Source organism: Micromys minutus (assembly GCF_963924665.1).
Source record: "Micromys minutus genome assembly, chromosome: 1".
Taxonomy (NCBI): domain Eukaryota; kingdom Metazoa; phylum Chordata; class Mammalia; order Rodentia; family Muridae; genus Micromys; species Micromys minutus.
Window position 1 is genome coordinate 176,070,130 of NC_137969.1, and position 24,505 is coordinate 176,094,634.

At 45.2% G+C, this 24,505-nt stretch overlaps 1 protein-coding gene across 3 annotated transcripts in view; it reads left to right on the plus strand.

The window, feature by feature from the left end:
• The window catches only part of PXDN (peroxidasin), a 78,237-nt gene that overhangs the window by 843 nt on the left and 52,889 nt on the right, over nt 1-24,505 (plus strand). The window lies entirely within an intron of this gene.

Consider the following 24,505-nt stretch of genomic DNA (forward strand, 5'->3'; position numbering starts at 1 on the left):
GTGTCCTGTGGACTCTGTTGGGCGCAGCCCTTGTAGGGAGTTTTATCTTTGCCTGGAAGAAGCCTGGCGTCCTAGGTGCCATTGAGGGCTCACCACTGTGCCGGTGGCCAAGTTCTGGGCAGCTCGGGAGACCCCTCTTTCTTTTTCTACTCAGTTGGTTAGTTTCCCAGAGGTCCTCCACTTCCTGGCTTTCACCTGGAATTGTGCACCTCTTTTGTCTTCTCCAAAATCCCCCCCAGATCTGAAGGAAACCCAGTGCTGTAGAGTTGGCTGCAGGTCCCTCTGTGTTCTGAGTTTTGATTCTGTGAAGGCAGGCATGCGTTTAGGGGCCAACTATAATTCAGGGTCCTGCAGCTGCACTTCTGCATTCTTAAAACGAGAGTTTTCACTTTTTGGTGCCTGAACTGGAAGACTTTGGCATCTCTGAGAATGCCTGCGAAAGTTATAAAAATCCGAAGGAACTATTCAGGGAGTGGGCGGTCTGTTCTCACTTCTAAAAGTGCACGAGTGTCCTACTTCCTCTGGGGGAGATTGTGCAGGCTGCATGGCCAGTCTGGGGTGGGAGTGCCTAGCCTACTCCTCTGAAGAGCTAAATAAGGCTTCCATTCCAGAGGGTGTGGATGGTCAGCCAAGGCTGCATCTGAGAGGACAGACAGTGTGCTGTAAAGCAATAAACGTTTTACACTGGGCCAGGGTGGAATGTCTCCAAATACAGAGCATTTCTGTAGTGAGTCAATGGCCCAAACTTGGACCCTAGAGCCATTTCTCACATCTGGCAAAGTCAGATTCTCAGACTATGTGTTCCCAATTCTTAATTGCTTTCTGCATCAGTATTTTTAAATGAGAGCTGCAGGATAGTGCAGGAGTCCTCCACTCCGCGTTGCATGCTACCATGCCACATGAAAATGTAGCTGCTGTGGGTGAGTCTGGCTGAGCTTACTGGCTGGTTAAAGACGTCTGCAGCAAAGCTTAACAACCCGAGTTCGATTCTCAGGGCCCACATGGTGGAGAGAAAGAACCCCACTCCTTCCTGCAATTGCCCTCTGTCTTCCAGATGCAGGCCACATATCCCTCCCCCTCCCTCCCCTCTCTTCCTCATATACAGAAATAAACTTTTAAACAGTAATTAAAAAATATTAAATGCAGCAAAGGGTGTGTAAGGTTTCCAGAGAAACACCAGAGATGGTGTTTGAAAGATTTCCCTAGAAGGTATGTTTGCAGAAGTTCAAACTTTGTACTTTGATGGATGTCTGAAGTTTCCTGAAAGGTTTTGTAACAATAACCCTTGGTGTCACTGATTCCAGTGTCCCAGGAAAGTACTAGACAGAACTCATGCAAAGTTAGCTTCATTTTGTGTCTGGGTCCAGGCTGGTATGTGTCGGGTGGTGCTTTGGGGCAGTTACACACAAAAGACACTGCTTTCTTTCAGCTTCTCGGCCCACTCCCCGCTCTCATATACATGTTGATACTTTGCATTTTTCTCTGTTGGAGACAAAGGTATTGCTCAGTGGTAGACAGCAGGCCTTAGCATGGGAGGCCCTAGTCAGACCACTCTTTTAAACACAGCAGAGAAAGAAAACAAAAGAACAATAGTTAAGTAGAAATTGGACATAAAAGATGTTAATTTGCAAAACCTCATCCCCCAAGTCAGGGGAATCATCTCATTTTCACACTGCTTGTTGCCTAAAAGCGCCACCCCCACTCAACTTCTCCAAAGACTAAATCCAGGTCTTGCCTTCCCCAATGTTTCATAGTTAAGTTTTTGGCTCTGGAAGATGCCAGATTGTTTGGGGCTTCACAGTAGTCTCGGCCGCCTTATCATTCAGATAGGATTATCTGGTTAGATAACGGATTTGCTCCCTAGCAACAGATAGTTCTAGGTGGGACATCAGTGGTATCCTGTACCACTCTGTGTGGCTTTTGAAGGCTGTTAGAAATACCTGCCTGGTTTTTGTACAGTGTGCTGATTAACACACTGAAGGAATAGCAGCGGTACCTTCTATGTGCCTCTCCACCCTGGACTTCTTGGGGAGGTAGCCTTTGAGACGCAGCACTGGGCTCTTCAGTAGGCACTGGGCATCTCAGCTGACAGCCTGCTCCTTTTATATCCTTTGCTGTCCCCTGAAGCCTTCATTGTTGAGTTCTTGGGAACTGAGCCTGAAACATCCGCTGGGCATTCCAGGGCACTCCATGCCAGGTAGGGAGTTGTTACAGACTGGTAGTGTGGCAGAAGTGCTGGTTCAGGAAGGGATAAAGCTATGAGTTCTGGAGAGCTCTGGGTTCTATGCATAGGCCCCTGCGCAGTCAGGACCTGGCCTCCTAGTCCTTTGCTAGACTGTCAGAGACCTGGTGCTCATTCTTAGTTTTTGATTGCCTCTAATGGGTTTGGACTTGTGATATATAGTCTAGACTAGCCACTTTAGTCAATCTTATAAGATAACAGCTTTCCTAAAGGGGCACAGGGCAATGTATGCTCAGGTGTCACAGGCCTATCTGGGATGGGGGAGGCTGCAGAGCTCTGGTAGCCAGCACACACTGACTAGTACACATGGGTAAAATTCCCAAATAATGCTGACACCAAGAGACATCAAGAGGGACCCATAGGTATGGAGATGGATTTTGGTGACCAGCATGCTTTTCCCATTTGTCACGGCTGTTGACAGTTTGTCATCTACCAGCAGTGCAGTTCCAAATAAGGCACCAAGGAGAGAGCAGCTTCCTACAGGCTTCCCTTGTAGAATCAGTCACCTTCTCCCTGGAAGTGCAATCACTCTTGCCTGAAGACTGGAGAAGGGACTGGGGTGGTGATGTTCAACAGGCTGTCTCTTCCTAACATTGCCAGAAGTGTGTGAAGTTCAGAGGAAGTTCCTTGGCTCCTGACCATGTCCTGGGAACACCCTTGGCTTGGGTTTCCTAGCGTGTGCTCTCCTCACAGTGGTCGCAACAGAAGAGCTCATGGCCCTGGTCTCCGAGCTGATGGATGCTCAGATGTGTGAGCTCCATGTTTTATTCCACTGCTCAGAGCTCAGCCAAAGGCCTGTGAAGCTACTGTGCATTCTGGGTTCTCCGGGTGCTGGCCTAAGAGCAGAAGCCTCAGTGTCTATCCAGGGCTAAGCTGGGCCTGTGTCTAGTTGAAGTGCATTTAGACCATTGGGGTGCTTTTCAAGGTTTTATTCTGCTGGGACATATTATCTTATGCATAATCTTGGATTTTTGTGTATGGAATATATTCCTGTGAGGAAGCCATGTTGGTTTAGTCCTTCTATCTCTGCTCTTCCACATGCTTTAACATCAAACAAATGGTGTGAAGAGACTCCATCTACCTGGGACCCTGGACTGGGCAGCTCTGACTGGAAGCTTGGCTTGACCCTAATTAAGCCACCTTCCTGTAGTTTTTTCCTCTTGTGCCACTTGTTAGTCCATTCCCCAAGGCTTCCTTGTTAGTCGACTCCATTGGTGGTATCTGGGAGCTGTGAGTTTCCTTCCAAAGGAGCTTGAATGTGGTACAAGCTTTGTGGGAAGAGTCTTCCTGGCCTGGGTGAGCTTGTGTGCGCTCAGCTTGCTTCCTCTCACCCCGTGTCTCCAGTCTGTGTTCTTCAAATGTGGACCAGAAGCTGAGGAGGAGTCTGAGAATTGGAGTGGGGTCACTGAAGTTTTGGATGTTGGGCAGGCTGGAGAAGAGGTGCCCTTTCCACAGATCTGAGGCCCACCATCAACAGGTTTAAAATGTGTCTACAAGAGTGAAAGTTGGAAACTCACCATGCACTGTACTAGTTCCCATGGACAGACCATGATCTTTTGCATGTCCTGTTGGAGAAATTGGCCTTTTCCTTTGTACTTGGCAATAAGGAAAAATGAAAGAGATTCAAATGGATGAAAGTCAATGAAGGTTGTTATGGAGTTAGGAAGTTGGGGCTGCAGGCCTGGAGCTAGAGATTTCTTAGGAGCCAGGAAATTAAGGAAACGATGAGGCGTCTGCAGGCTGCTGGCCTGTAGTTCCACTCAGGGAGATCTCTTGAATTTCACAATATTCAGGACACCCACTTGCTTTTACAGTGACAGTTTTGTGGGCTTTGAGGTGCTGAAGAAAATTACTTATTTAAAATATCATTGTTTTAATAGATTCAGTTTCAGAACAGTTTAGCTTTAATGTGGTGTTTAAGTATCTGGGACTCTATCTTAGTTACTTTTCTGTTGCTGTGGCAAAACAACGTAACCAAAGCAATTTGTAGAAGAGTTCTTTCAGGCTCATGGTTCTAGAGGGATAAGAATCTGCCATGGCAGAGAGACAAGGTATGGGAAACAGGAAGCTGGGAGCTCACATCTTTATCCGAAAACATCCAAACTGGAAGTAGGCAAGGATCTTAACTCAGTAGCATACTTCTTGCTAGGCCGCAGCTCTTAAACTGCCACAAACAGCTCTACCTATTGGAAGTCAAGGATTTAGATGGAGCCTATAAGGAAAATTCTTATTCAAACCTCAATGAAGACTCTTTCTTTTGTCAGCTAGTCTCTATATAAGCCAGTCGTCCTTGGGATCAGGGTGGGGCTGTTTCTTTTTCAAATTCGAAATGCCATATACCCACCATATCCACCTAACACACCAGGTGTGTGGAAATAATCAGGGCTGGGGCATTTCATGTCCCTGGTGTCCTGGGACTCACTCTATAGACCAGGCTGGCCTTGAACTCAGACATCCATCTACCTCTGCCTCCCTAGTGCTGGGATGAAAGGCATTTGGCGTTCGCCCACCACCATCTTGCAGGAATGCTTTCTTGTTGCTCAATACGACACTGGTGACAGCTTAACATCTTTCAAAGTTGATCATTCTAACGCTTTGTGCTTTTTTTGTCTTGGTGTTTGTTGCCGTCATGTGTTAGATCGAGTTTTATTTCTGGTCCTCAGACAAACACCCCGATCAAAACCAGCTTTGAGAGAGAAGTGGTTTATCTGGCTTACAATTATAGGGCATCAGGTCATTACTGAGGAAAGTCAAGGCAGAAACCCCAGGCAGGAATTTGAAGGAGGCCTCCTTGCCACTATTGCAGAACAAGGAACTCACTTCATGGATAAAGAAGTGTGGTAGGAGCCAGAGAGGGTGTTGATTGCTGGACAGCAAGCAGGTTTTAAACTCAGCTAGCTTTCTAAGCTAGCTAGTTTTTTGTTTACTTGACACAAAGTACTGTCATTTAGGAACGTCAACTGAGAAGACATCACCACCAGATTGGTCTACCTGTGTGTTTTCGTATGTACCTGTGGGTGCTGGAGGTCTATACTGAATGTCTTCCCCAATCTCTCTCTTATTTTGAGGCAGAATCTCTCACTGAGCCCGGAGCTCACTGATTTAGCTAGATTGGATGTCCAGAAAGCCTCAGGGACACTCCTGTCTGTCCTTCCTGAGCACTGGGATTACAGGCCTGGAGTGCCGTGAACAACTTTTTATGTGGGTGCTAGGGCTCTGAACTCAGGTTCTCATGCATGCTCAGCCAGCACTCTATCAACTGAGCTTCCCTCCAGCACGATAGTATGTTTTAAAGTAGAAGCCAGATATCACGCATTTGACCTCTTTGAGGACTGGGTAATTGTGTCTGTAGTCAACCCCAGCTTTGTTCTACTGATGAGATAAGCCACAGAAAGCCTAAAAGCCAAATGCCTTCTTCCCCATCCGGTGCATCTGGGTATTAAAGACTTAGGATGCAGGACTGGCAGCAGGGCTGTCTTATACCAACTGCTATAAACTTTCAGGTCCCATGACTTCGCTGTATGGTGGATGCAAACGGGCACTATTTTCCTTGGTCCACTGTGAGCACGGCCTTTGGGCCATGTGTGTCCTTCCATCCATGTTGGTGAATGTGAGCTTCCAGGCTCGGCTCTATACTCGACAGCTCCCTACAGTCTTCTTTCTCTCCTCCTAGTTCTGGTGTTTCTGGCATCTCTTCTGTGGGTTTTAGCTGCCTCTGACTCTCCAGACTCCTGGCATTATCTTCTCTCAGCAGTTTGCTGGGTCGGTTGCATTCCCACCTCATTTGCTCTTCCTCTCTGCAGGTGCATCTCCAGTTTTGACGGAGGCACATACCATGAAAATAGTTGCCCATACATTATCTGTCGTGGGTTGTTTTATGATGGGAGAGTCCCACCTGTCACTCCATCTTATTTAAGAACATTTTTTTGGGGAGGCTTTAAATTCTTTTGCTGTAAGGTGTGGTCCAAAGGAATAGTGGTCAGAATACACTGCTGAGTTCACCACATTCACAAGTTAAGATTTTTTTGAGAAAGATCTGAAGCAACTCAACTGTGGTGTTTTCTGTTTATCTTTGGAGCATTGAGCCTGAAGTACTCCAAGGAAAAGTGACAGGGTCCTGGTCTATTAGACCATATGAATTACCCAACAGATGCGCTTGGCTGGACAGCTTCCTGTTGGAAATTCTGATTAAAGCCAGGGTTACCAACAACAGCCTGTGGGTAGCCTGCCTGTTACAGCTTGAGGTTTTGGGACAAGCCAGGATGAGGGCTCACATTTTGTCTGTGGCTGCCTGCTAACCACAGAGACTGAATGGAGTAGGTATCAGCAGCTAGAGTGCTTACCATCTGTGTCATTTGCTTCTGTCAAATGTTGGGTGTAAGCTCAGGGATGTCTCCTCTGTCTATCCTGAACCTATCTCTCTTCCATGGCTTCAAGGCTGTAATGGGAGCAGAGAGATAAGAGAAGGGGGTGATGTTGGACATGGCCCACAATGCTAAGCCACTGTATTGGTGGATTCTGGCCATGTGTTTCATCCTGCTTTGGGAGTGCAGGACAGTGAATCAGATATGTTACTACTATAATGAAGTGGCTTCAAGGAGCTCATGTTTCCCAGTCATGGGATCTTTAGAGTCTCTTTCACTGACTGACATTCTGTTCTGTGTACAACTTAATAGGGAGCTATGTGGAAAGGTTCTGAACATTAGTCTCTTCTTAGAGGTGTTCACCAGCATGGGGTATGTGTCCCTATGTTTCCATGTACTGTGATTTAGGGTGAATTTTACACTCACCCCAAGAGGAAAGTAGGAAATACTCCCATTCATCAAAGTGGTCTGAAGACCCCCTTCCTGTGAGAAGCATTGTGATGTGTTCTGCTTGGGGCTTCACAGCAGCCTGTTCATGAGTGATATATGGTTATCTGTGCTAAGGGACTCAGTAGTCTTAGTGTGGGTCCCTACCTGTGTCCTTACAACAGGATGACTGTTCAGCCATTTACATAATGTGAGTTCTCCAAGGGATGAGAGCTGTGCCTTAATCATGACTGCTTTCAGGTAATTGTTAAAATGATGGAATGATATGGTAAAGTACTAGAACAGAGAAACACAGGGAATACTTAATCCTCGGGTTCAGACCATCACAGTCTTGGGACCAGGAGTCAACTGCATTTCTAAACAAGTTTGGCTTCTGGTATGTCCATGCATCGTGGCCCACAGTGTGCTAAGGATGTGAGGTCATGGCCTGCTTAGGTTCTTGTCCTCTGGCTGAAGGGCATTCAGCCCTTCCTGTTTACCTACTGTGAAGCTCTAATACTGCATATAAACTTGCAAGGACTTAGGAAATCCACCCCTTGATATCTTCCCTAGGGTCTCTGAGCCAGTCCTAGGGGGAATTTGGTTCAACAAACAAACATTATTAAATTGGCCTTTCCTGCTGGAGAGGGTCGAACAGCAGTCTTTACACGTTGTGCTAGGAGTTAGGAAACTAACCCCTTTACCCACTGATCAAGCATTATTTTTATACTCTATTTACGGTTCTTTGCAAATAAATGTTTGTATTAAAAACATTTTAAATACAGATAAAACAAAACAGGTAGCTTGTATTCTATCATTAGATCAGATGCACATTTATATAAATATCTGTGTGTGTGCCTAGGCATATTGACATATATACCTGTTATTTGTTTTAAAAAATTGGGATAAATGTCCAGTTCTATAATGTGCATGTATGCTTTAGCATTTGCCTATATAACTATACTGTGTCTGCAAGTATGTGTATGTTTGTGTGTGTGCGTGTGTGATATGTGTGTGCTTGTCATTGTGCATGTGTTTTATCTTTGTGTGTGTGTCTGTGCGGGATTTATGTTTTGTGTGTGTGTGTGTGTGTGTGTGTGTGTGTGTGTGTGTGTGTGTACTATGTCTGTGTAAGTATGTTATATCTGTATATGTAGTGTGTGTATGTGCTATATGTTATGTGTGTGTCTGTGTGTCTTATATGTTATGTATGTATGCTGTATTTTATGTGTATCTGTGTGTGATGTATGCTATGTGTGTGTCTTGTGTGTTTTGTATGTTATATGCACATGTGCACAGAGGCCAGAGATTGATATGAAGCACCCTTATTGCTTGCCTTATATCTGTTGAAACAAAGTCTTTCGCTGTACCTTGAGCTCACTTACGGGCTAGGGCTATATGGATCATTTTTCTCTGCCTCCCAGTGCTGAGGTTACTGAAATCCACTGCCACTCCTACTCCTGCAGATTCAAGCTCAGGTCCACATGCTTTTATAGCAAGTGCTTCATTCAGTGAGCCATCTACCCAGCCCATATACTTGCTCTGATCATGTGTCTACTGGGTAATTGGAAGTCACTGTTTATAGACAGATACATAGATGATAGATAGATAGATAGATAGATAGATAGATAGATAGATAGATAGATAGATAATGGTAATTGGAAGTCACTGTTTATAGAGAGATACATAGATGATAGATAGATATATGGATAGATAGATAGATAGACAGACAGACAGATAGATTGATTGATTGATTTGTGGTTTAAGTGAGAATGTTCCCTCCACCCCAACACCCCATTGGGTCATATATTTGGATACGTGGTCCACAGTTGCTTGGAAAGAACTAGGAGGTATAGCTTTATTGGAGATATATCACTATGCATACATTTCAAGGGTTCAAAGACCTCCCTGCCATTCCCAGGATGCTCTCTGCCTCCTACCTGTGGATCAAGATGTTAGCTCCCAGCTGCTGCTCTAACTTCCTGCTGCCATGCCTTCCCTCCTTCATCATAGACTCTAGCTTTGTGGAACTGTAAACCCAATTAAACTCTTTCATGGGTTGTGTTGGTCATGGTATTTTATAACAGCAATAAGAAAGTAACTTATATGCACAGAGATGCACACACTCAAACTTGCATAACACACATACACACATTAGTGGGGATTGAATCCAGGACCTTAAACTGCACCGCTGGACCTTACCCTCAGTTCTGTCTTGTCATTGTTAATAAACACAGTATTTGCTTCTGTGAATTTACAGAGTTTAACCAAATTCTTATTACATACTATTGCTTGCTTCATTTTCCCTTCCTTCCTTCCTTCCTTCCTTCCTTCCTTCCTTCCTTCCTTCCTTTCATTTTCAAACCTAAACAATACTTCTAAAATAATGTACAGTCTCTGTGTGTATCTGTCCAGGTTATTTCTAGGGTGTGGTTCTGTAATCTTCTGTGTGGTTTTGTCCTGATTGGTATCTGATGTGGCCCCTTTTTTCTCTCCCTTGTAACTTTGGTGAGAAGAGATGAATCTGTTAGCATTGATCATTCAGCTCCTATAGAGAGCTTTACAAGTCCCACTGAGGCAAGCCTGTAACAGGGTGACAGTAAGGTGCAGAGGGGACAATCCCAGAACTGTGGGAATAAGACTGGGTAGGGACCTGCATTTTTGTGGGGTGACTACATTTTTATCACCACAGTTGGCTTTCTTTCCTGGTGCTTTGATATCCAGCAGATGTTTAGAGCATTCTAGGGTTTTTATCTCTCATTAAACTCTTGATTCTTTTTTTTTTTTTTTAAAGATGAGTTATTTCTGTGTGGTCCAGAAGAACCTGGAACTCAACATGTGGCTCAGAATAGCTTGCATTCTCAGCAATCCTCCTGCCTCAGACTTCTAAGTAAGGTTACAGACAAGTGTCAACCTTCCTAGGCTGTCAGAATTCTTTGCACAGCTGTCTTTATTCCGGATTCTGATAGGTCCTATCCTATGGTTGTTTCTGGGCTGGGCCAGAAGTGAAAATGTACATTTAAGAAGCCTGATCTTGTGTCTTCTGATCCCCAGGCTCTGTTGTTGACTGGTTCTCTGTGTTCCTGGGAGGTATGTCCAAGATACTGAATAAAGGAGGGTTGACAGGGTAAAACACAGGATGAAATTCCTGCAGTCACTAGTCAGAGCCTTATTACCAGTATCTGCAGATAGCATTATTTTGTGTGTGCTTCAGTTTGAAAATGTGTCCTGTGTGCATTTCGTTTATTAACCATGTACTTGTGGCTAAGAGCCCTACCACCCATTCCTGAATGGAACTGACAGGACTCCATCTGACTTGCTATCTTGTCTGCAAGGCCCAGCACAGCTGCTTGTTTAGAGACTAGGGCACATACCAACATCTGGCTCAGTTGGGAATACTATAACTATCAACAATACAGAATACAAACCCACCAAAGCTGTAGAACTCGTCAAAGCAGGCCTCAGAAGGGATGCTAAAAGGGCTGGAACAAGCAGGTCACCTGTCCATGCTCCTCATTTAAAACAGATGTCTCAGATTTTCTACCATTCTGTACGTGTCTACAGATGATGGCTAAACTCCAAATATTGGCTTTGGAATAACATTTCAGAGATGGTATCTGCAAACAACCACCTTCTTGAATTTCAAGAAGGGACACTGTCCCAAACTCGGGCTCCTGGCCTAAAGTGAGATACTGGCCCAAAATTAAAGGACTCTTGACCAAAATTGAGGTGCTGGTGCTGCTGGGACTCCTGGTCCAGCAGGTAGACCTCTGTTCAGCCACTCCCAGCTGACCCATAGGCATGCATGCTCACAGGAACAACCTGGAACTCTGCTTCAGTTAGTGTTGGTTGAGGGCAGGACAGCTCTATGCAGAGCAGTAAGATGCATAACAGTTTCTTAGGGGAGATCATATCTTGGCCCTTGAGGATACAACTATCTCAAAGTTGTTCCATTTTCCTGCTCTCATAGAGAACACACCGGGTGGAGGGGCAGTGTACAGAGTGTTGTGTGGGTGGGTGGTGAGCTAGGTGACTTGGTGTGACAGATGTAGTGGTCTGGCAGGAGACCCACTCCCTGGAGCATTCATGTGATAACTTAGGGCTGGATTGTGTGAAAGGTGAGGATCTGGATATTGGAGCCAGGCTCACAAGGTAGACTCAGGAAGGCCCCATTAGAGATGCTGGTCAAGGTGTACTGACAGTTCTGTTGGTGAGCAGGCTATGAACTTGCAGGGTGCAGGGCTGAATCCTCTCTTTCATATGTTGACTTTAGTGGACACAGAGAGGCTGTAATGCAAACAGGAAATTGCCTGAGTATAGTTTTCCATGTGTGCTTTCATGGGTTTTTCTAACGAGCCAAAACAGATGTTTAAGAAACATCTAATTTTTCCTTTTGAGGACAGGACATGGAAATACCCGGAGACTGTGGGGGCCGCTCCCAAAGCCACTTGTTTAATTTCAGAAACAACTTACCTTTTCTAAGACACTTCAGATCTAATGTTAGTCACTCACTAAGAAGAAAGGACAACAAAAATGGAAAGTCAGACTTGCCATGAGATGACTGTCATTAGAGATGGGAAATTTTGATTTAGCAATGATTGAACTCTGGGTAATATCGTTCATCTTTTAAAAAAGAAAAAAAAAAAGACCATAGACACTCTGGAAGATTTCTTTTCATAGAAACTTAGAAGGGCTGAGGCTATAGCACAGCTGGAAATGTAGGAAACCCCAATTTCAATCCCCCAGCCGAGATACATAAGCAGGCCATGGTGCTACATGACTGTAATCCCAGAACTCAGTAGGATCTGACATTTAAGCTGATTCTTGGCAGACATCAAAAGTTTGAGATCAGCCTAAGCTACACTTACCCTGTCTCAAACAAAACAAACAAAACAAGTAATAGGAAAGAAGCATGCCTTTTGGATACAATATGAGAGACGGTGCTGTGTTTCTCCAGTGGAAAACAAGGGCTGCAGTGTGTCGGAAGTCCTGTCATTAAAGTCATGGCCCTCCCCTTCCTAGTCACTGCTGGCCTTCCTTTAGGGAGTAAGATTAGGCTCGTTGCTTCCTGGAGTGAAACAAATGTTTCTCAAGATCTATAACCGAAAAAGCTGCCCTTTTAACTTTTAAAACTAGCAATTAATAGATTAATGTTCACCATTGTTGCTTTTTCAAATGTGTGGAATGTTTGTTTTGGCTTAACAACAAGTTGATTAGAATTAACCTGTTGTTTTTCATCATGCAATCTTCTTAAATCAGTTTCTGGGCCATCCCCTGTATCCCACCTACCTATCTATCTGTATACCCACCTATTCACCTACCTATCCACCCACTCAGCCAACCACTCATCCAGCCTCATTTACCCACACATCTGCTCACATAAACATTTAGTCTCTTACCCACTCATCCATCTATCCATCCATCCATCATCCATCCATCCTTCCCTCCATCCATCCATCCATCATCTATCCATCCATCCATCTCTCCATCATCCATCCATCCTTCCCTCCCTCCCTCCCTCCCTCCATCCATCCATCCATCCATCCATCCATCCATTCATCTATTCATCTATCATCCATCCATCCATCTCTCCATCATCCATCCATCTATCCTTCCCTCCATCCATCCATCCATCCATCCATCCATCCATCTATCATCCATCCATCCATCTCTCCATCATCCATCCATCCTTCCATCCATCCATCCATCCATCCATCCATCTATTCATCCATCCATCTATCATCCATCCATCCATCTCTCCATCATCCATCCATCCTTCCATCCATCCATCATCTATCCATCCATCCATCCATCCATCCATCCATCCATCCTTCCCTCCATCCATCCATCCTTCCCTCCCTCCATCCATCCATCCATCCATCCATCCATCCATCCATCCATCCACTCACACATTTACCTACCCATCCACACATCTTTTTCATCCACCCTCCTATCTACCTGTCCACCAGTTCATCTGTCCACACACCCATCAGCTCACCACCCCTTACTGGCTCACAAAGGAAGGTCTTGTGTGTCAGGTGCTGGTGTGTGCATGTACAACCTGTGGTTAGGCATTTGCTATAGGGGAAGGGCTCAAGCCATGGGGCACAGCTGGTAGTATCAGAAGATGAAGCTATGTTTCCTATTCACTACCTCCCACCATGGTTTAAGAACTGGGCTGATATTAGGTGGAGCTTTTGGAATCTTTTAGAAGAGGAGGAGGAAGAATTGGAGGCCAGAGAAGCCAGAGAGGTCAAGAACACCACATGAAAACCTACAGAGTCAACTCACCTGGGCCCATGGAGTGCCAGTCCCAGGCAGCTTTCTCTTCCTGAGTGCCCAGGATGCAGGTAGCCCCTCTGGTACACAGAACCTCTTTCCACAGCATTTCTACTTGGTACACATGTTTGTGGATTGCATTTCACTATTGCTTCCTCCAACCTCCGGGAAGCAGCAAGGATGCATGCCGGCCTGTGGCCCTCCATTGGCCAGGCGACTCCTGACTCCTGGATGGCTGCCCAGTGGGATAACATGATTTATCCATCTGCTTGGCTGCACCCAGAGTGTTCCGGACTCTATGCACAACGACCTTGGTTAACCCACTCAGTTGTTTAGATAATGGTGTTTTTGTTATACTACCATATCCACCGTGTAAGAGGAAGGGTGGCCCTTCACCTCACTGCCTGCCTATCTGTCCATGATGGTGGGTTTTGTGTGTCACTGCAGTTAGACCACAGTGCCCATATATGCAATCTTATATTCTGGATGCTTCTGTTAGGGTGTTTAGATGAGACTGACATTAAATCAGTAGACTTCGAGTAAGGCAGATTTGCCCCCAAAACTTTCCTGGCTTTGTGCAATCAGTTCTTTAATAGAGTAGACATAGGTCTCTCCTGAGCAGGAACTGACAGCCTATGAACTTAATCCAGGTTCACAAAACTTTTCTTTGGGACAGGCAGGCCTCCTTGCCTCTCTGTGTCCTCTTGAGACCCCTGACTAACAACATGACTCTGATCCTTCTAGATCTTAGGTGATTGGATCTGGTTTGGTCCTGACTTTAGCTAACTAAAATCCTATGCACATCACCTATGGTCAAACCTAGTATCACCTACATCGTCTCCTCAGAACTTGAACTAAGAAGTATAAAGAAAAGAATGGATCTTAAGGAGGTGAGGGAAAGAGGTCACAGAGTAGGTGCATGCATCATAAAAGCATGAGGCCAGGAGATGCGGGGAAGAGGACCAGTAAGAACAGACTATGAAAATGCCATAAAAACAAAAACAAAAACAAATCTAAAGAAACTTTTTGAAAAAGAAAGTGGCAGCCTATGGCAAGAGAACTAACCAAGTTGTGTTAGTGGAGTCCAGAGAGGGCCGTAAGAGAACATATAGTACTTCTGGATGTGGATGGGGAGACCTCAGAAGAGCAGCCAGCTGGGGAGCTTTCTGAGAGGGACAAGTGGGCAGCCAGCCCCCTCTACCCCTGTTCAGCACCAAGAGTTGCTGAAAGAGTTGAATTCCTGGCTATTGCTTGATTGAAAAGGGAAGGGAGGTCAGGAGGGAAGGAAGGTTCTTAGTCACAAGACCATTGACAAAGGATTTTTCAAGTGCCTTAATGAACAAAATTACCCATGGGTCTGTAATCCATAAGGCATAAAAATTCAGTTTTTTTTCTGGACATCTTTTTTATTAAGTATTTTCTAAAGGAAACCCTGTAATGTCCATGTCTCTTGTGTCTTTTCCTTTACCGTGCTTTCTCTGCATGTGTGCCGGTTTTGACATGTCCGGTTCTGTGTGTTTCCTTGTGTACACTGTGTCTGCCTGTGTGCGTGCTCTTTTGTGGCTGGGTGTTTCTGGATGTATACTTCTCTCCACATGCCTTCTTTGTGTGAACTCTGAGATATCACTGTTTACTGAGGAACTCTTCTGAGGCCTGTAGCAGGTCTCATCAACCTCTTCCTCACACACCCAAGGGTATCTGCTGTGTTGCTGAGCCCTCTGATGGAGTCCCCACCGCAGACCCCGGGAAACAGAGATCTTTGTCTCATTTTCCAGCTGTAGAAGCAGATTGTGGGAGGGCTTTGAGCACTGAGGCTTATGAGGGACAGAACTGAGCTTGCCATCACACAGACCCAGAGCTGGGAAGCCACCTTCCCACAGAATACCGGAGAACCAGGGGCCTTCTGAAATCTCATATCCTGAACAGTGAGTCACTGCTGTGTCCTGGGAGGGGAAGACACCAGCGCTGCACCAAGGCCTGTTCTTTGAATTAGAAGATGCAGTCACTCGGCACCTGTGTCCTGTTTTCATAACAGGAAGACTTGTACAGTCCTCCTCCAGCCTCAGCTGAGGCTCCCCTCTCCCAGTGCTGGAACTCTGCGTGACTGCTAGGAATGGGTCCTCTGTGGCCGTTTTCTCGGCTGGTTCCCATTAAGAAGATGCCTGTCTGGCTACGTTTTCACCGCCACACTTGGAAATAATGGGTTTCCTGCTCTGTTGTGTGTTGTCTTTTCCTACCTCTCTGTTTCCTTACAATAAGATCTTGAGACCTTCTCCCTTTTGATTGGGCTGTTGTTCTCACTTTTGACCCCCCAAATGGGGGGTCTTCTGGAACAGAATAAAATGGCCTCAACAGAAGTCTACAAGTATAGCGTTCTAGCCAATTATTCAAGAAGCAAGGAGAATACTGACTTCAATTTTCAGCATCCATGGGAGATGTTTTGGGCTTGTTCCCAGGGAAACAGTATGCATTTGTATTGTTTATTCATAAGGCATAGCAGAAGGCTTTGCAGTGATTGCTTGTGTTTGCAAGTGGCCTGAGAAACAGTGCTGTAGTAAACAAAAGCTAGCAAAGCATTGCACTTCTGGGCCCAGCAGTTGGCCAGGCCTGCAGCATGCCAGCAGTGCATTCTGTGTCCTAACTCTCTGGGACCTAGGGACAATTTGAGCCTAGTTTTGTCTACCTAAGCATTTTGCACTTTTAAGTGACCAAAAATTATGCAAGAGTTTTATGAAATTGACATTCAGTGTGGTGAGTTAGTTCATTGATCAGTGACTCATAGACATGGTACAGGACACAGTGGGGAGACACTGACCCTTAGATTCTCAATAGCCCAAATCAGCAGATCTTTCTCCCTGTTTAGCATTCTCGGGCCCTGTATTAGCTTCATTTCCTGTTGCTATGAAAAATATCCTGCCAAAAGAAACTTATACGAGAAATGGTTTATCTTAGCTCACAGTTCCAGGTTCCAGTCCATCACAGCAGATAGAGCGAGGCAGCAGGACAGTCAGGAACATGTGAAGGATACATGTGTGTTTGTCGGTGGCTCAGCTTGTCTTTTTCTTTTATATGGTCTCAACCCAGGGAACGATACCACCTGCTTTTGGTCTGGGTTTTTTCATATCCATTTATAGAATTGCAACAATCCCCCCACAGAGATACCTACAGAACCATCTGTTCTATACAGTCCCACATTGTTCCAGGTGATTTTAGGTTGTGTCAAATAGGTAATTAAAACTGTCCAACTTCCATTGGGGCACATGTGGACCAGCAGCTGGCTCTGGAGCATGGAGCGCTCTCTGCTTACAGCCTTGGCTTGCACAGGTATCACTGTGAATCCAACCTTGCTCACCTAGTTACCCAGATCTCTTGGGGAGCTGCCCAGTTAACCATTCATGTGAGAGCCTCACTACTGGGTTTTGTAGCTCCCACATTCTCTTCCTCTTCAAGATCAGTGCAGCACAGCTCCTATCGGCCACCTCTTCAGCTTGCATGCTTTCCTAGTGCAGCCTCTGTCTATGGACTTGCATGGGTAGCATTTGAAGAGGTAAAGAAACTAAAAGTAAATACACATGAGTGCCTGTAGCACCTCGACATGTGTGTTATTCCTACCCTGTTGAACTTTACAGAGCTGTCAGCATCCAGACAGGTTAGGGCTGAGCAAACCTAACTCACCGACTTTCCCATACCGAGCCAGTGCTCAGCTGCTGACTCAGGGCATTCATACATGGCTGCACAGGAAGCGAAGACTGGATAGGACATGGGCATGTCTGGCACTCCCCCAGTTTGGTGCTTTAGGAAGGAGCTCTTGGCGTGTTAAAAGCTGTGGCTTCTATCCTGGGAAACAGTCTGGGCTTTGAAACAATTGTATTTGTTCTACCGTTTCCCACCCCCCTCTTCATAAGTCAAGTTGCTCTTGTGTCTCTCACTTTCTTTGTTTCTTAAGTGAGGAGGAAGTGATGAACTAGACAGACACACAAGAGAGTGAGAGATAGACAGACACGGGGCAGGGAACTCTCAGGGACCATCCTCCTAAGGTCCTGGATAATAGACCTCTTTAAGGTAATACCAAATATATTGTCCTCTACTACGACAGAGTAGACTGTAGTAAAGTGGGCAGTGATTCATAAACCTGAGCTTTGGAAATGAAGTGCTCAGAGAACTTGAGGGAGGTCTCTCTTTTCTGCAGCGGAAAGTAAAGCTACATTCTTCAAAAGTCTCTGGGGACCTAGATTCTAGTCCAAAAAAAAAAAAAAAAAAAAAAAATACCCTGTATCAGAGTTTATATTGGAAAACCATCTGTGAAGAATAAAGCAGACACTGGGGTGATTTTTCTGGCTGCCATTTTACTGTGTGCACACATGTAAGGGCAGAGTCTCTGCTCATTGTAGGCATGGCTGCTTCCTATGGACACAGGGAGAACTTTTAGCCCCAGCCCTCTGAGCCTAGTATTTATTCATAAACGGTGTGTGTGTGTGTGTGTGTGTATGTGTGTGTGTGTGTGTGTGTTTCTAAGTATGACATTTGGTATAAAGTCTCACAGAATTATGTTTGTGGAGACAAGATGTCTGCAGATCCATTTTGGGCATGTGGGGTAACCATTTAACGTTGCAAGAGGACAAAATAGAGTCTTCGGAGTTTTGTGGTCAAGAGGATAGAGTCTGTTGTAGAGGTTGGTGAGGCACCTAGAATGTATGGCTACTCTGACCTCAGAGGAGCCTGGGGACTTGCCTCTTAGCTTTGTGAAGTCATCCTTGGCCAGTTCCTTATTTGCAAATACTGTCCTGTCTGGGGCCCCATGGATGTGATGAGCAAGGCTTGAGAGGACCCATTTGTACAAATGGGGTTTCCATAACTGCCCAGATGCAGAGTTAGCTTATCAACAGGGAACCAGTATAGACAGACCAGGATCCCAGCTTCATACTTCTCAGTGTGTCATTTGTTATAGCTGATCTGTGCTAGTTTTAATTTCAGTAACTGATAAAGGAGAGTGTATGTCTGTGCATGGTAGGAAAATGTGCCTAAGGATCTGTGGATACCTGAATGCTGAGAAGGGTTCACAGAGGTCTCTGGAGGCTAGGAGCATGAGCTAAGAGAGGTGAGATGAAACTCATTAACTGCTCTTGTGCTGTGCATTAAAGTTGTGCCTGGGCCATAGTGATGTCAGAAAAGCCAGTAGAGGTAGCTGTTGATCTGCTCAGCTGCTGAGTGATATCTTCAATCCTTGTAAAAAGTTCTCTTGTTACCTCAATCTCAGAAGCAGAACTCAACAGCAGTTCCCCTGTTAACCTCAATTTCCCCTAAATAGCTGGTTCATTATTGTTCTGGGTCTACTGAGTTTTGTACATGAGCAGATCTCCTTTCTATGTGCCTGCTAGGACACTTAGAGTCAGACTTTACCCTCAGCACCAGTGTGGCCAGCCCTTTGTGTGTATGTGTGTGTGTTTGGTACTGTCCTAATTACCACAATAGAGTCACAAACACAGATGTTAATCAGTATATGACCCGTCATGACATCACCTTTATTGACTGTGACTGTGTTAGCCATTGTGTATAATCAATATGGCCGGCTGTTCCTTCAGAGCTGCCCAGCAGATACTGGGGTAGCTTCTACTTTCTTTTCTTAATCACTCTCTTTTCCCCCCATTATTTTAGTTGGGCTATATCATTAATGACTTTCATTTTCACACAACACATAAAATCACTATATATTTCTATCTTTAAACCTGTGGGTATGTATGTTTCTGTGTGTATGCATGTTTCTGTGTGTAGGTACATGCATTCTGTGTATTTCAGGTGCCTTCCGCTTTTTATTTAAGGCAGGGTCTCTTCTTGGTCTGGAACCTTGCTCGGTCTACTGGAGTAACTAGTGCACCTCATTTGTACTTGACTTTTTGCATGGTTCTCTAGACAGAACTTGGGTCTGCACACTTGCTTTTCCAACTGACCCATCTCTCCAGCTTTGCATATTTTTCATGTGGGCTGCATACATATCAGTTTGAAGTTTTATTGGTTACTTCCATGTTGCTTCTACAAAATTGTGTGACAGTCACCACAAGAGAGGGCAGGTTTATTTTCACTCGCCGTCTCAGAGGGTGCAGTCCATTACAGCAGGGATCCTGGCTCATGGTGTCAGAAAATACAGTCCATGAGCAGGGAAAACCTGGCTCATGAGCTCAGAGTCGTTAACTCTACCATTGCAAGGAGGACGTGACAGGAGGGCCATGTTGTAGAGGTTCCTCATGTCACGTGGACTATGAAACAGCAACTTTGGAGCTGGGGTGGCCTCTAAGCTCTTGCTTTTGTAATCTATTTCTTCTAGCCAGACTTCAACTCCTAAAGGTTCCAGAGCTTTCTCCAAATAATGCCACCATCCCAGGAACAAATAGAATGTAAACTTTGAGGGTGTTTTAGATGTGAGGGTTAGTTCACAGCCATTCCTATGGGTAGCAAGAATACTACTGTCAAGTCAAGCTCAGCATAGCCAGCTGTGGCTGCCACAAAGCTTGACATGGTTGTTGTCTGTTATTTTTGGGAAGGACCATTTTCAGGTAAGATGAATGCAAGTCTCCATTTCCCTCATGGATGCTGTCTGACATGTGAGAGGCGCCCACTAGAGACACAGGATGTTGTTATCTCAAAACAGCACTTGGCTTCACTTAGCATTGTTTGCCCAACTTGTATCCCTTGTGGTGATGCTGGCAGATACAGCTAGTTATGGGAGAGGAACATTGAGCCTTGGGACATCACTGCTTCCTTAGAGAATGGTGGACAGTTTGTTCTTGGCAGGGAAGAGATGCTGCCCCATCCTTCAGGGTTGCATATTGTAAATGCAACGCAGAGGAATGGCTCAGATGACTGGGAGCTCAGGTCTTGCATTCTCCCAGGAACGTGGATTTAGGCTTGGACTTAGGAGCACCGACAGCCTTTTCCCACAACCCAGCCAGGATCCATGGCTTTCTCAGACTAGGAACTATTGCTGGGGCAGGACCCATCTCTGCTGTCAAAGTGTGGAAAGATGTCTCTAGAGCCCCACTCACTGTCCAGAGGCCCAGATACATGGTTGTCACTTTATTCCGGTCTTCCCTGCTGGAAACCAGAGAGTTGAGTGGTTCTCCATTGCCCATGCTCTTCCTACACTGTTCCCTCGGTGTGGTGACTCCTCTCTTCAGGGTGGTTTTGTCAGTGTTGACTGTTGAACAGACAGCCCTGCATTATGCTTCTCAGCCTTTATTTATTTATTTATTTGTTTGTTTGTTTGTTTGTTTGTTTTATGGTACCAAAGTTATGTCTGATTCTTGTGCCCGACTGTGCCCTTCCTTAGCTCATGGCCTATGTTACTTTGGGAAGGAGCTTGGGTTTCACCTCCTGGTGAGCAGCACCGTGCTTTGCATTACTGATTAGAGCTGATGACTGGATGCCCCATGACAATGAAACGGATGAACAAACATATTTTTGGGTGTAATTGAGGTTGCCTCCAAATGTATCTGGTCTACTGTTTGTCCTCTGAGCCAGTAGTGACTCTTAGGGACAAACACATTCAGCCAAACTGGGAGAGGTCTGCACAGAAAGCCCTACCACAGTGCTTCTAAAAGCAACTGAAAGATGGTACTGAGTGGAGTTTGTGGTCAGCTGTGCAGACAACAGAGGACCTGGAACTGTATCTGGACACCATTCCCATTTGCCAGCCCAAGCTGCTGTAACAAAAACTGGTTTGGGGGCTGGGAACTCAAGATCCCAGCATCATCAGCTCACTGTGTCTTCCCATGGTGTAGAAGGTAGAAGCAAGCACCCTGGTGTTCTCCCTCTCTATTCCCACATGGGCCCATGCTAGGTGGGAGGCTTAGAGCATGTGTGTGTGTGTGTGTGTGTGTGTGTGTGTGTGTGTGTGTGTGTTTTCTCTTAATTCATCATGTAATTCTGGTTTCACTTGGTGATAGTACCATTGCCAATCACAGAGTCCAGATTCTTTTATTCCAGTCTTCCTTACTATCATAACATTGACTGCCTGAACACACATTATACTTCACATAGTTCTGTCTAAGTTATGGGATGGCTATGAACAAGTTTAAGAAGCTACATTGGAGACAGAGAGCTAACAGCATCTCCAGGAAGAGTCTGTAAGGGACCAGATTTGAAGTTTTCAGGGATGGAACTATGGGACTTAAAGTTGTCAAATTCAGGTCATGGTAACAGCTAGTTCAGGAGTTGGCTTGATGTGGATTGAAAGCCATGGGCAGGAAAACCAAAGGCAGATGTCCATGCTTTGAGATTTCTCAGAATAAGCCTTAGGACAACTGACAGGTAGTCCTACCAGCTCTTCAGGCTTCCTGGGCCCCTCCTAATAGTGCAGGTGAAGAGGTTTTACCTGGTGAATTTATTAGCTTTGGGGGCCTACTTTTGATAGCAGACTGTTGCTATTCTCATGTTCCTATGTGCTCTCAGTCTACTTTGATCAAAGTTTACAGATGGTCGCTAACTTTTTCAAAGAAAGTTATTTATCATTCTGAGTGGTACCCAGTCAAAAGGGAAAGTGCCTTTCAAATCCTGCTGCTTTGGGAAGTAGTCACCCAGGGCAATGATAGCCTGAAGCCATCATCCTACCACAGTGAAGTCATTGAGATGCCTGTCCTGCCCATTCCTGGGTGAGCAATGGAGCTTTCTGAAGTCTGTCCTGCTCCTGCAAAAGTTGAGAATCCAAAGGACCTTATCACTGCAGTCAGAAGGCTTCACAACTGGACAGAAGACAGATGGGATACTGGTAGCTGGTGGCGTTAGGTAAGGCCAGAGATCACTGGAACTTGGGGATGAAGTCCTCCAGTGGGCCACTGGTTAGAGATGAGGTCCATGCAGCTGAGAGGAAGGTGAGGAACTCTGCCATCATCCTAGCTCTGTGAGCCCTACACTCTGGCAGAAAGAAAGCGAGACACATTTTCTCCTACTGGGCTCTCTGATTGGAACTGTGTAGAGACAGAGGATGAGCCTTTCTTTAAACAGTCCAGGCCTTGGAAGTTCTCAGCAGGACAGGCAATCCAAAGCAAATATTAGCTACTGGGTTTACACACAGCAGAGATGGGAAGATAACTTGAGAAGGGCCATTCTTCCCAGCCCAGAGGGCTGGGTGTGCCCCCTTGTTCCCAGGACAAGGCTCATTGTTCTGGCTGAGGCAGAGCTCTGAGGAGGGTTCCTGGGCCATTTCCATCTCCTGGCTTTGTGGGAGCCTCAGCAGTCCTAGGAGTTGTCTCAGTTATTGAGCAGGTTACTGGCTACTCTCAGGCACTGAGTCCCCATGGTCCTTCTATAGAGTGTCTATAGTCTTGGGGATAAACTGGCAGATGACTGCTTTAGGCACATGGACACAATTCTGTCCCCTGGAATTTTGACAAAGGGTACAAAACTTTTGGCTTCCCTGCTGTGTGTGACAGTCTTCCCGTGCAGTTCCCAGGTTTCCTGGTCTGATGTAGAGGCGCCCCTCTGTGGGTCTGGAGCTCACTCTTGTTTGTTCCACTGAAGAAGGCTAGCGACACCACCGGAGACAGTCTGGAGAGACCCAAGCATGTGGTGTGTAATCTGGCAACGCAGAAGAGCCTGCTGTTAAAGTAGAAGTGTCTTTGGTTATGTGTATTTTGCCAACTTAATTTTGAAAGACTTGGCTAATGCAGGTGGTGTTACTTAAAAATGCATCTTCAATTTTTTTTTTTCAGCCAGAAGGAATGAATTTGGTTTTTTTTTTTTTTTTGCAGTAAAATCGATGCAGCTGGAGTTAGTCAGATTGAGTGAATGAAGACAAATAATGCATGTTTCTACCACTTGTGGGCCTCAGACTTTATAGATACATAAAATAATGTGAGCAGGTGACATAAAAATAAAAGTGAAATGTTCATCACGACAAAAGGGACTAATGTGACAGGGAGAGGGGAAAGGAGGCTTGTAGGGGTGTCCAATAGGAATATGTTCAGAGGCCATTGTGCACACTATATAAATGCCCTTAGGTAACTGTATAGTAAGAAGTAATTAAAACAAAGAAGCACTTTTGCCTTTAATAAATGGTAAAATTATTTGTATGCCAGATAATTTTTAAATAATATTTTTATGGTTAAAAAACACTTTATTTGGATTTATCAGGTTAATGTTTAGGAGTGACTTGGAGTGTCTGAGGGACTGTGTTTTTCACAGTTCTCCCTCAGCTTTTTCTCTGAAAGACTTGCTAGGACAGAATGGAAGGCTGGAACTCTGGCCTGTCTGGACTCAAGGGTTCTGATAACTTGGATTTGAGGGTTTGGATGCAAACCCTTGCCTGAGGCACTGGACTTTTGAAAGTGAATGGCTCGTAGTTTGAAGTTGTTTTCTAAAGCACTCATGGCGGGAAATGCAAGTTTTAAAATGTTAAAAACCATCACCAATACCCAAAATCTAAAGCCATCAGCTCATATAAGCAGGGTTTGACCTACAAGGTGCTTTTATACCTGTGTCCAGATTTTAAGCCTTTAAAAACTTTGATGAGTGTTTATTGTTTGTTTTTTCTTAAGAACAAGATCTATTCTATTGTTTGTTTATGTATTGTATTTACTCTATGAGTACATGTATGACCGTGGTGTGTGAATCCGTGACACGGTGGAAAAGGGGATTGAACTTGGGTTGTCTGGTTTGGCAGCAAACACCTTCACCAGCTGAGTCCTTCCATTAGCCCAGTTTTGTGGTTTTGAAGAAGTTCATTAATGAAGATACATCACAGAGCTCTTCTCTTACAGCTGAGCTGTACGGCCTCACGTTCTCAACGTGCCTGAGCACATCAGCACGGCTTTGTCACAGTGTTTGTGCACATGAACGTTCTGTTAAGCTGAGGGAAGTTCCCAAACTTGGGCTCTCTCTGCTACAGAGCCACAGAACCCCAGCAGTGGGTTCTGTCCAGGACCCAGACAGGACTTTTCTTTTTCTTTCTTTCCCTTTGTTTTATTATTTAAGACAGCGTTTTGCTGTGTAGCCCTAGCTGGTCTGGAACTCACCGTGTAAATTAAGGTGGTTGCCAGCTTACAGAGATCAGCCTTCCTCTGCCTCCGCAGTACAGGCATTCAATGCATGTACCATCACAAACATGGCTCTTGTCACAGCCGTCCAGACTTTACCCAGCTTTTCTAAAACAAATATGCTTACAAGGAGTTCGCATGGTGCGTAGTGAGGAATGCTTCTGGGC